At 35.6% G+C, this 5,873-nt stretch overlaps 1 protein-coding gene across 3 annotated transcripts in view; it reads right to left on the bottom strand.

Moving 5' to 3' along the window:
• LOC144958284 (uncharacterized) overlaps positions 1-3,118 on the bottom strand; it is a 37,126-nt gene extending 34,008 nt beyond the window's left edge. The window contains exon 1 of one of the 3 annotated variants that reach the window (XR_013642393.1): positions 924-2,656. The gene's annotated coding sequence lies outside the window, so the exon portion shown is untranslated. Of the gene's footprint in view, positions 1-923 lie in introns of all 3 variants that reach the window. The other 2 variants (XM_078890154.1, XM_078890155.1) reach the window with 2 other exon arrangements.
• Positions 3,119-5,873: the final 2,755 nt, after the last annotated feature.

Raw genomic sequence — 5,873 nt, 5'->3', positions numbered from 1 at the left:
TTCATCATCATCATCATATCATTATCAATCATCATCATCATCCATTACATAATCATCATCATCATCATCATCATCATCATCATCATCATCATCATCATCATCATCATCATCGTCAACATCATCATCATCATCATCATCATCATTACTTTTATGTTTATTCGTTTTTGTTATATTGTTGTTGTTTGTTTGTTTTTATAATTCAAAAATAAATACATATAATTACAATTTATTCAAAGTTCAATTCCGCCAGGGGTGATTCTACTATTTGGTCTGATGTTGATATTGAACATTGTCTCATCATTTGGTGTTAAACAAAAGAAAAAAAAAAAAGAATAAATAGATAAATAAATAAAGGTATATCTATGAAATGAATGAATAAATAATTGAATATTTGATTGATAGAACTAATGAAATAAACAAACATTATCATTTTTTAAAAAAATGTAAATAAATGTTCATAATAAATTGGATCTCTAACTAAATAAATGCAATGCATAATCAAATAATAAATATGAAAATACATAAATGAAGATAAATAATTTGAGTGATAAATTTGCAGTAAAAAATGATAAATAAATATATTTAAATAAATAGATAGATAGATAAAGAAATAAAGAAATAAATAAATAAATAAATAAATAAATAAATAAATAAATAAATAAATATTAATTTATCAATCATCATTATTAAATAATTGAGCATATGCATAAATAATTAAATTGATAGATAAATATGTAAATGAGAATTAAAACAAATTGATAATAGATGAGGAGATAAATGAACAAAACAAATAAATGTAAAGATATAAAGAAAATTAATAAATAGATAGAATCACAAGATACACAAAGTCTTTTAAAATCTTTTTTTTTAAATGCATAATTTTAAACCTGAAACTTATTGATAAAGAAGCAAAACATACTCACATCCTTGTTAGGAAAGTTTTGATATTGAAGTTTGTTGCGGATTTCAGTGTATCAATTGGTGTAGATTTTGTCTGGATGTATCAAAAGAATCCTTTCACTGACTCATAATATAATATTATTATCTGAGAGAGACACAGTTAGTTGTAGTCCATTCAATGCTGTCGATGAATTACAAGTTTTGAATAATGAACAGATACTGAATGTCTTGTATGTTGGGTGAAATCATGAATATTCTTTTGTTGTTGTTTTCTGGGGGTGTGTTCGGTTTTTCTAAATATTTCTAAAAGAAAAAAAAGTTTGATTTTAATGAAGTTGAGTTAGTTTTATAAAATGTTGAAGTCTGTCTGAAAACTTGACTGATTTTAAAATTCCACCGTGACAGGCAGAGTAGAGAGTAGTGTCACGTAGAATTCTGTACTGGTTGAAATGTCTGTGATGATTTGATTTATATATCATTGAGAATCACGTTGCTGTTATTATAATAGTGTTGGAATGAAGTCCATGCGTACTTTCTAAGTACTGCGTATTCAATTTCCTTTTATATGAAGAGAAATTCCGTCATGAATGAATCGAACATTTGATCGAGCCGTCTCGTCTCGTCTCGGGGGTCGAGCTTTGAGAGTCGAGCGATTCGATGATGATTGTGTCCGTGAGTCCGACGAGTCCAGAGATCACACACACAGACACACACACAGACAGACCAGTGATCAAGTCAAAGAGTTTGATGAATCGAATCAACCCACACAGATCTGAGACCACACAAGACGCCTCCAAGTCATGAAATGACAATTGACAAAATATTTCCACTTTTCCTTTCCGTATTTACTGTATAATCGTACCTTTTGAAGTCTAGTATGTACTGCGTTGTTGTTATTACTGTAAGTACACTATTTATTACAATCCATTTAATTATTATTTCGTCCTTTTGAATTCACGACCACTGTGTGTTCTTTCTGGCTTTGATCACCAAACAAATTTCTTTTGTTGATAAATTTGACCGTTCATATAGAAAAGTTAATTAGGGCCGGCTGAAAAGTGAAAGCTCAACTCTAGTGTAGGTACTAAAGCGGCAATAATGAATCATTTTACCAGCCAAGAAAATTGCTTTAGCGTTAAACATCGAAGTCCATTTACTGTAAAAATTCCAATTTTAAAAAGAAGTCGGAGAGAACACAAGTCATTCAACGCAGCATGACGAAATAAAATGACCAGCTCTTTGAACTGTTTCCCCGCGGTATAACGACACTCTTACTCATATATGTAAACAATACGTACAAGGGGACGTTAGAACAGCTGTGATTAAAATCCACATACAACGAAATTAGCAAGAAAATTAAACGTCCTGTTACAACGAATCACCGATTCACAATAATAGAACTTGTCTTGGGAAAGTCCGGCTTTGAAATCATAACATACAAATAAACGTTATAATAATCATAAAAACAGCCACCTTTGTAGTTTTCGTTCAGTTTGAGTTCAGTTAAGTTCCTCGCGGTCTTTACTATTATTCTCCTCTCTTGAAGTATTGAAGTCCTCAGTTCGTTTATAGTTTATTGTCGTGCCCGCGCGTTGGAGTTGGTGGTTGTCGATAGACACAGGCCTTGCTTACCCGCCCGTCACACAATAGGCTGGGCTAGGAATCAAACCACCGCACATTTCACATGTATAGACGAGAAGAAGAAACAAAAATAAAAGCCACTTCAAAAAGTCAGTCTTCAATAACTGCTGTCACTAACTACCACCTCACTAGCAGTAGGAGCTCCTCTCGCATCTTTCGCGTTCGGCAAACTATTGGCCTAGAATTCCACATGCAGGGATAGGGTCATAATTCTGTATTTATTATCATAATTCATTCCACAGCTAAAGCTAAAAGCTAAAAGCTTTTAAAATAATAAGAAATAATATTTAAAAGCCGCTGTTTTGGTGCGAGTGAGAGTGATCGGCGGTGAAGGAAATAATATACACACACAAACACGCAACACGCACACTCAAACACAAACAGCGCAAGAAATTACGAACTACGAACTCTGTAGCGGACGAATTAGCGACTAGCAAGTTACGGCCATTTTTTATTTTTGAACAGCTGACGAAGTCGTGAGATCAAGGAAGAAGCGAGCGAGCGGGCGGGTCGTGAACAACGAGCGAGCAACAACAGAACGGCTCTTCTCTCTGATGATTTCTTCATTTTCCCATTTACATATTATTATTCTAATCATTTCGTCGGTCAAATCCTTGTTGGGGTTCACTCGGTTTTTACCATTGGTAAACACGGGCTGTGTGTGTGTTGTCAATGTGTGTGTGTTTGTGTACAAAATAGAACGCGGACTACAAGAAAAGGGAGGGGCGAAAAGACGAGTCTCATGAAAACCCGCCCGCTTATTCGTCGGTGGAGCGTGAATCGTCAATCGATTGTAGAGTGGGGCGGAGTTATGGGCGGGGCTTGGAGGAATTCGGACATGGACCAGGGGATGATAAGCGAGTGATTATTATGATAATTGAGTGGATTGGCGACGACCAATGAGATGACGAGATTTGTGTCTTGCTCTCGCTCCTCTGGCTCGGAGGAATGTGAGATTGTTTGGTTGTCCACTTATGGTGACGGCGATTGATGTTGTCTTGTTGGGGATGGTGGTGGTGGTGGGGTGGGGGGGGGGGGGGAGAAAGTGGTAAAGGAACATTTATTGGGAGATTTAGGAGTAGGGGTAGGAATATGTGGATGTATGGATAGATGGATGGACATAGTTTAGGATGAATAAATGGATGGATAGATGGATTGATATATAGATGAATGGACGTAAAGATGGATACATGAATGGATGGATAGATGGATGGATGGATGGATGAAAGAAGAATGGATATATAAATTGATTGATGAAGAAGGAGAGATGGATAGATGGATGAATGGATAGATGGACATAGTTTAGGATGGTTAAATGGATGGATAGCTAAATTGTTAGATAGATGGATTGATGGATGAATGAATGGACGTAAGGATGGATAAATGGATTGATGGATTGATGGATTGATGGATTGATGGAGAGATTGATAGATTGATGGATGGATAGACGGAAAAATATAATGATGGATAGATGGAATTGATGGATGGTTGAATGGATGAAATGATAGACGATGGATTGATGAACGAATAGAAGACTCCGTTTATGGCGAATATATATAAATATAGCGGGAGATAAAGGAGGAGGGGTATGGATATGTGGATGAATGGATAGATGGATGGACATAGCTTAGGATGAATAAATGGATGGATGGATGGATGAAAGAAGAATGGATGGATAAAGTGATTGATGAAGAAGGGGAGATGGATAGATAGATGGATGAATGGATATAAGGACATAATTTAGGATGGATAAATGGATGGATAGCTAAATTGTTAGATAGATGGATTGGTGGATGGATGAATAAACGTAAGGATGGATAACTGGATGGATGGATGGATAGATTGATCGATGGATAGAGGGGGAACATGGAATGATGGACAGATGGGATTGATAAATGGTTGGATGGATGAAATGATAGATGATGGATTGATGAACGAATGGATGAAGCCGTTTATGGCGAATATAGAGAAATATTGAGGTAGGGAACATAATCTAGACGCTTTGACAGCAGGTCAGGGGTCCGAATATAAACAATAGCAGTTAGTGTCGCCTACTATTTTGACGTCATTTTTTGGTTAGTGTCAGGCTATGAGTTTACAAAAGATACAATCAAGCTCAACAAAATAGGAAAGAAAAGTATGGTGTCAAAAACTGGTTTGTATTTCATTGGAAGTGTATAACCTCTCTTTCTGAGGACTGAATACAAACCTTGTGTAATCGATCTTCTGGTGTCAGAGCGATGGTATCTTATTTTCTAGTCTAAATATAGAATGTTGGATTTTCATTTATCTTCTTTTTTTTTTTTTTTTTTTGTTTGTTCTTTTTGTTGTTTTTTTTTTTGTTTGTTTTTGTTTTGTTTGTTTTTATTTTTAAAAAAAACAAAATGTGACATTATTGTTTGTAAGATTAACAATCGTCAAGCGTTGATTCCAAAATTGTGCTAAAAAGTTCTATAACATCTGATTCATTAAAACAAATTATACCGATTAAGCAAACAAACAACCATTTTATACCCGAGTACAGTGAAATAGTATGAGTAAAGAATATTCTCTGCCAATGACTTAAATTTGCGTGTTCCACAACGGGGCTCAAACCAGAGACCTCAACAAGTCAACGAGAAGTGCATGACGGTGATAATATATAATATTGTATGAGTTGTAATTATAATATTGCTAGTATGTATTAAAAAAGAATCTAGAGCTTTTATATAGCGCAATATCCACTAAACGTGCTCAACGCGCTTTACAAATGGTCCCTGACCAACAGTAACACGTAATGTGTATGACGAGATATGACGCCTGTTAGGCGATATTGCAATTTTTTTTCGACAGAGACAACGCAGTTGACGGCCAGGTACTCATTTTACCCCTGAATACGGTGAGAGAATGTTAGTAAAGTGTCTCTTCCAAGGACTCAACTATGCGCTGAGCGAGGCTCGAACCCAGGACCTTCCGATCCGAAAGCGACTGTCATACCACTAGACCACTCACATAGCCACACACTTTTACAGGACAAACGAATCACACACAGAGGGGAAAGAAGATCAAATTAACTCTATTTATTTGTTGTGTTCGGAGTCATTGACAACGGCGTGCGATAGTTTAAACAAAAATTAGAATTGATCTTTTATATAGCGCAATATCCACTAAAAGTGCTCAACACGCTTTACATGGGGTCCCTGACCAACAGCAACACGTAATATGTAGGACTTTTGACATGACGCCTGTCAGGTAATATTACATTTTTTTTGGACAGACACAAAGCTGTTCACGGACAGGTAAATTTTTAATTCAGAAAAGTGAGTGGAGCAGGCACTTATGTTGGTAACAAC

The sequence above is a fragment of the Berghia stephanieae genome, chromosome 12, assembly GCF_034508935.2.
Source record: "Berghia stephanieae isolate SIO BIC M18660-M18661 chromosome 12, UCSD_Bste_1.3, whole genome shotgun sequence".
In the NCBI taxonomy this organism is placed as follows: domain Eukaryota; kingdom Metazoa; phylum Mollusca; class Gastropoda; order Nudibranchia; family Aeolidiidae; genus Berghia; species Berghia stephanieae.
Note: the sequence above shows the minus strand (reverse complement) of the source record. Positions and strands in the feature narration are given on the sequence as shown.